General features: G+C 33.9%; 1 protein-coding gene across 4 annotated transcripts in view; it reads right to left on the minus strand.

The window, feature by feature from the left end:
* The window catches only part of LOC106872688 (protocadherin gamma-A4), a 251,571-nt gene that overhangs the window by 26,550 nt on the left and 217,240 nt on the right, over positions 1 to 7,781 (minus strand). For 2 of the 4 annotated variants that reach the window (XM_052973105.2, XM_052973104.2), the window contains one exon: positions 5,235 to 5,309. The gene's annotated coding sequence lies outside the window, so the exon portion shown is untranslated. Of the gene's footprint in view, positions 1 to 5,234; positions 5,310 to 6,246; positions 6,390 to 7,781 lie in introns of those variants that run through there. The other 2 variants (XM_089362729.1, XM_089362730.1) reach the window with 2 other exon arrangements.

A 7,781-nucleotide genomic window follows, 5' to 3' on the forward strand; every position in this document is an offset into this window, starting at 1 on the left:
TTTCTTGATACGGTTGCTATTGAAAATTACAATAAAAACGTCAACTAAGAAGGTTCAGAAATATAAACTGTTTTGATGCTCTGTCTGATCTATACCAGTAGCTAAGTTTATTTATTATAAACTGTGTACATTACAGTGTCTTCTTATTGTGTGTGTGTGTGTGTGTGTGCACGCATGCACGCGTGTGTGTTTGAATGTGTGTGCGTGTGTGTGTATATGTGTCTGCATGTATGAAGACCCACAGAAGCAGAAACATGCATATGTTTGTGTGTGTGTGTGTGTGTGTGTATGTGTGTGTGTATGTGTGTGCATGCATTTGTGCTTGTGTGTCTTCATACATGCACGTGCGTGCAAACATTCACACACACACATATGTATGGACATAAACATAAACACATATACACATAAACACATATATACATAAACACAACTATATTGTGTGTGTGTGTGCGTGTGTGTGTGTGTGTGTGTCTGTGTCTGTGTGTATGTGCGTGCGTGTGTGTGTGTGTATATGTGTGTGTGCATGTGAGCTCTATGTTTGTGCATGTGTGTGTATGTGTTTGCGCATTTGTGTTTTTGTATATGTCTTATATGTTTGCATGTGTATGTGTGCTATGTGTTTGTGCACATGCGTTACGTGTTTGTGTGTCTATGTATGTATTAGTAAATATATATAAATGTGTGTGTCTATGTATAAGCATATGCATGCATGTAATGCACATACATATTCATATTGCTGCACATGTGCACACCACTCCCATACGAAGTAATTAAATAGAAAGGGTTATTATTTGAAGCCTCTCAGTGACTGTCATTTACAGATCAGAATTTAAGGAGAGTGGCGAACACAAAAACTAATATGATGGATACTGACTGACTTGGTCAACAGATTCCCTTCACAACAAAACCCCTTAGTTAAACACAGTTGTTATGATTCTGTGATATTACAAATACATTTAAGAGCATCTTCCGATGTTGGCTTGGATATCAGCCATGGCTCTTAATAGAAGACACATCATCAGTATAAATATTATATAAGATATATATATATATATATATATATATATATATATATATATAGACAGATATATAATCACTGAAAACCCAGAAATAATACTAATACTACTACTACTACTAATAATAATAATAATCTGCCCTGATGCAATACCAGGCAGTGGCTCACATGGCTTCTGATCTTAACTGATTGGAAGTGTTATCATGTACGTTGTTTTGTCTTGGTATAAAAGATGGGCTACAGCAAATATTCTGCTCAAATACCACAGATTTGCTTGTCAGTTGTTTGACCGTAACCAGTTGAGCATGTCCCTAGGTGGCTGACGATATGTGCATCTCTGATCATGAGCAGAAGTAGTTGGGGAGCACCATAGCCATGTATTGAGAGGAATTCTTTGGGATTTGGATAATTCACCTTTGGAAACATGGGTGTTTCGTTCAACTTCTTTAAACAACCCTTATTTAGGGACCTTTTGAGCAGGATGGGCTACTTGACCTGAAGAAAATTCTAACTGGGCCTCACCTGCAAGGTCATGCGCTGTGTATTTTGATATGAGATCACCATGTCACGCACATATGCTTCTGATGCATGTGGCTGGTGTACTCTTATCAGATGGGTAGTCATGATGGGTATACTGGGCTTTGAATATTTTACCCCAGTGTCACTTTGATGGCATGCACTGCTCTCTCACTCGATAATAATAATAATAATAATAATAATAATAATAATAATAATAACAATTGATAAATATGGAGAGCTGAGAATTATGATCACCAAGATGTGGCGGTTATGAGAGTCAAACATAAAGGTTGTCCCTGTTGTCATTGGAGCATTGGGTTCAATACCAGCCAACCTGAAGAAACATCTAGAAACTATAGAAATACCTAACAATCTATGTATCTTGCAAGAAATCAGCTTTACATGGAACTGCACATGTATTGCATAAAAATACTGTCGGTCCTTGTTGCAACTTGACAGACAGTACAAACCACTGATAGACATAATATCTTCAATCCACAACATCACTATATTGGATACTGTGCAATGTCTTTAACAACAACAACAACAACAGCAATAATAATGATCAAAGTTTCATATTTGGGATATGGCCAGCTATTCTGGGGGAAGGGCTAAGTTGATTGCATTGACCCAGTTTTTAACTGGTACATAATTTATTGACCCCCAAAAGGATGAAAGGCAAAGTTGACTTTGGCAGAATTTGAATCGATGATGTAAAGACAGACAAAATGCCACTAAACATTTTCGCCTAGTGTGCTAACGATTCTGTTGGCTCACCAATAATTATAATAATTATAATTAATGTATCAATCCCATCAGATGACTATATGTCTTTAAAAGAATTGGAAAAACACTCGAAAGTCAAAGATCTGGAAATAGAGGTAACTTGAATGTGAAGCCTAAAAACAGAAACAATACCTATAATGATAGCTGCATAAGGTAAGATTAAAAAGTATCCAGACATATCCAAAACACTGAGACTTGTGAATATATGTAACATACAGAAAATATCACTGCTAGGCACTGCATACATTCTATGTAAAGCACTTTCATTACAATGAAAATAACACCAAAGCAAACCACATATATGTGTGTGTGTGTGTGTGTGTGTGTGTGTGTGTGTGTGCGTATATATATATATATATATATATATATATATAAACATAATTAAGGGATCAGCAAATAGTTGCTTCACCACATACCGAAGTTCAGAAATAGCAGCTAAAAAGCTGAGACTCCAACAGATAGCATTACTTGTAACTCACAAAGGCAAAACAAGAAGAAAAACAATGAAAACTAACCAGTCGAAGTTAATCATGTTTATAAATGTATAAGAACTTTTAAATAAGTTCTCCACCGATAATGGTGTTTACATACCGAAGGGCTTGGTAAAATTATTAATTGTTAATTTATTAATAAATTAATAAATTGATAAACCTTTACCCTTTTAATTGTAATATATATATATATATATATTTATATAGATAGGGTGATAAATTGAATATTAATTCAATTTAAAACCAAGTGGCCTAGCATATAAAAAATCTGAAAATTCAGAAAAAATTGTATTACATGTGTACAAGGGATGGCCACTAGGTGGACATCCAATATGCTAGAAAGAGGTCATCAATGACCCAACCACAAAGAAAAATAATGTTCTCCAGAAAAATGTGGTTGGGTCGTTGATGACCTCTTTCTAGCATATTGGATGTTCACCTAGTGGTCATCCCTTATACACATGTAATACAATTTTTTCTGTAATACAATTTTTTCATGTAATACAATTTCATCCCTTATACACATAAATACAGGAAAAACAAAAGAGTTTTGGTTAAGGATAGGGTTTTAATTTGTGTTGTTTGCATGAACAAAAGCGAGACATGTGGTGCTGAAGAATAAAATTTTTTTTTTAATATTGTGTGTGTGGTCATGTGTGTATAAAATTAACCATGAATCATAAGTAGTAACCAAAGTTGAAGCATTAAAAATTATTTAGACACTCATAAATACACACACGCATTTACGTTCACGCGCTAATGAAAACATTGCTAACTATTGATTCAAGGGAAGTAACTCTTCTTTCAACATCTGACATGAGTACAAAACTGGTTATAAATTAGGTACAAGTGACTCTTTACTGAATAATAATGATTAATGATGTTTTGCTGTATTATATATATATATTCAGGAACAGACATAGTTATGTGGTTAAAAAAGCTCCCTTTGCAGACGTGGTTTTAGGTTCAGTGCCACAGAGCAAATTCCGCCGACGTCGACTTTGCCTTTCATCCTTTCGGAGTCGATAAATTAAGTACCAGTAGCATACTGGATCGATCTAATCGACTGGCCCCTGCACAAAAATTTTGGGCCTTGTGCCTTGAGTAGAAAAGAATAATTTATTTGAAATTTAATTGTAATTGAAATCTAATTTGAAAGTGTTGCCCGTCAAACCAAAAAGATCCAAATAATTTAATGGACTCGCCTCACTGAAACCAGTTATTCCTCATTTTGAATTTTGATAATCCCTTCCGTTTTAATTTAATCTGAATAAGATATATAGTTATAGGCACAGACATGGGGATTAAGAAGTTTATCTTCACAAACATGGTGTACTTATAGGTTTATACTACATCGTTGTTTCTTGAGCAAAAATGTTTTCAAAAGATAAACCTTGTTTTTGGTTGGTCAATATACTTTGAGTGGAATTTGGTCACATAACGGGCCACAAGCCTTCATTGGGAGCGCGCGCGCACACACACACACACACACACACACACGCACATGTATGTAGACGTATGTGTGTGTATACATACATATACACCCGCATATGTATATATATACATATGTACGTCTGTATGTATGTATGTATATATACATACATACATACATACACTCACACACGTGTATTTATGCACACGTATGTGTGTGTGTGTGTGTGTGTATGTATCTACATAATCCACATGTGTATATATATATATATATATATATATATATGCAAATGTACGTCTGTATGTATGTATGTATACACACACATATGTAATGTGTATCTATGATGTTATGTGTCTACGTATGTATATTGATGGGGAATGAACTAAAATCGACGTGTCGTGGTAAATAAATTGTATTTAGGTTTAACTGAGAGTTATCTCCCTTCACACCAAATTTGTTTAGCTTTTTATTATTTACGAGATATATTCAGGCTATGTCGATTGAAGTCGATATAGTTACGCAGAGCTCTTGAAGGCTGTGCTCCAGTACTGTTACAGTCAATTAGTAGATGAATAATGGAGTAAATGAAGAGCATATGATATGTGTGTTCTTTAATAGAATAGTGACACTTTATAAAAGCCAAAATGCAGATGGTACTATTATGTACTATAACGTCCATTTTTTTGCACTAGGTTCAATTCCTGAATGGATCAAATTTTATCTTTCTTTCTCTGAGGGTCGATAAAATAAAATGCTAGACAAGTACTAGGGTCAATGTTGTCAACTAATCCCTTCCCTTCGAAAAATAATGTGTTCGTGACTAAATCAGAAACCTGTGTTCAAAAGTTTTCTAGCCATTTAAAAGAACCATATTTAGTGTGTTCTCTTTAGTTTAAGATGGTAGAGTTTTATATAAGGGAGATTTAGTAGCTATTTCTATCAGCCTGAATAACGAAGTCAAAGCAGTATTTGTCAAGTTAATTTGTCTCACCGTTTTTAATTGGTGTATCAATGTCAAGGAAGGTTCTTGCTGAAAAACAGGGATTAATCTCTTAGTCTTCTGCATCTGAAACAGAGTAAAAATAATCAGACTTAATTAGTATGCTTTATTTTATCATATTTTATATAAATATGTACACTCACAAACACACATGCATCAGTATATATAATATATATATATATATATATATATATATATATATATATATATATATATATATATATATAATATATAACACAAAGGGGACAAACAAGGGGATTATGTCAATTACATTGACCCTAGTGCGTAACTGGTACTTATTTAATTGAACCCAAAAGAATGAAAGGCAAAGTCGACCATGGCAGAATTTGCGGATCTTTTTTAAAACGGGGGCCACATTTTTCATTAACGAAACACTTTGAAACTTGGAACACTGGTAGAATGTGTCCTATAAAACATCTTTTTCTCTTAGTCTTCTTTAAAAAAAAAAGAAATCCCGAAGTTATTCCATGTTAAAGTTGTCGTATTTCTGTAATTTCAACCAATCACTGACGTCCATTCAGCCGATATACATCAAGTGCCGACTACATAAACAAACGATTCTGAAACAATTCTATCGGTGATAGGGTTAGGGTTAAACAGCAAATTTAAAAAGAAAAAAGCAAATAAAACGAAGAAAAAAAAAAAGAAAATGAAAAAAGCAAATAAAACGAAGAAAAAAAAAAAAGAAAATGAAAAAAGCAAATAAAACGAAGCTATGGCTTGAAGTTTGAAAGTCTTTCGGTACCAAAAATACTACGTAAAACATTAATGAAAAATGTGGCCCCCGTTTTAAAAAAGATCCGAATTTGCACTCAGAACATAACGGCAGACGAAATACCAATAGGCATTTTGACCGGCGTGCTAACAAATCTGCCAGCTCGCCGCCCTTACATTTATTATATTTATATATAATAATGTAAGTAGGTTTGTTTTTGGGTTTTCATGTGTGCATGTATGTATAATGAAGTAAAAGCTAACTCACTTAATATGGTAACCGTAATTAATTAACAGAGACTATACTTGTATGGAACGGAGAGACGATGAATAACACTGAACATAAATAAATAAATAAGGGGTGACAACTCGATATCATATAGTAAAAATATTTTTTTAAATGCATTTACACACGAGTGATCTAATTATTAGAAAAGAAAGATTTAATTGGAAATATTTAATGTTGTGAGGAAGAGAAAGGTAGTCTCACCTTTGGCAGACGCATGGATAACTTTAGAGAAGTTGCAGTATTATGGGTCCGCATTAGCAAAACATAGTTATTCATATGTTTTCCAACAAATCAAAGGAGACAGAAGAATATATATGTATACACGTACATATATAGACACATGTCTGTGAAGAACGCATGTATGTACATAGGGATGCAGCTATGTTGTTGGATAAGAAGACAGGTATGTTGATATATATATATATATATATATATATATATACATACATGTGTGTGTGTGTGTGCATATATTAATATTTGTTTCTATGTTATAGTTAAAACAATTCTTATTAGATTACAAATGTATTATTCGTTAGCAAGAAGAGTATTGATAGTGACTTTGAAGCATTCGACCAGCTAAGCTATCGTGTGTGTATGTGTGTGCCTGTTAGTGTCTCGTTGTGTTTCTTGAAACTTTTGTGTAATGACAATGTTGCTTCAATAAACCCTTGCACACCCGCACAAAAATTACTGCTAAATATCCAGTCTGACTCGATAGTCTCCCCTTATCCATAGCCACTTTATATTTACTATTGGCACATGACGACACTTAGCCCAATCTCCGTATTGTTTACAGCTACTCTCACTTGCACACCCGCACGAGTCTGCCTCGATGATCTCCCCTTACACATAGTAATCTTACGCTGTCGTCTGCAAACTTATTTTCTTCTCGTTTATGTCTCATCAAAGAGATCCACTTATAAAAGATATAATTACTGCTGCATAGTGAAATTAATTGAGTAGAATCTATGAACAAAATCATGTTGTTGTTGTTATCTAACTCTAGGTTTGGTTGATTTCACGCAGTCTCTAGTTAAAAGCTTTACAACTGTGACCATCCCAAATTATAATGAACCATAGTGTTTTCAAGAACAAATTATCAAATGTAACCTTCAATCTTATGTATAGTGTTTATAATAGTCGGGATTGTTGCTTACACTGCGTTTTGGCTGTTGTATGCTCCAGCCTTCTAATGCAGTGCAGTCACCCAAAGGTTTTGTGTTTATTACTAAGCAAGGCATTAAAGTGAACCACAAAAAAATCATCTGAAGCAAGAAAAAAAAAATGTCATATAATGCAATGAGTGAAATGAGAACAGTTGTATCCCATGAATCAAGGAAAAGGTTAGGTTCAAAATTCTAACCAATCAAGTTCAACACAAGACACCTGAAGAAGGCTGGAGTATGCAACAGCCAAACACAGTGCAAGTAATAATCAAGGTGAGGACACCATCCAACTTATATAAAGAGTATATATAATATGAATTCCTCTTCTCAGAAATGTAGAATTACTTT

This window comes from Octopus bimaculoides, chromosome 14, assembly GCF_046866305.1.
Source record: "Octopus bimaculoides isolate indiv1 chromosome 14, ASM4686630v1, whole genome shotgun sequence".
In the NCBI taxonomy this organism is placed as follows: domain Eukaryota; kingdom Metazoa; phylum Mollusca; class Cephalopoda; order Octopoda; family Octopodidae; genus Octopus; species Octopus bimaculoides.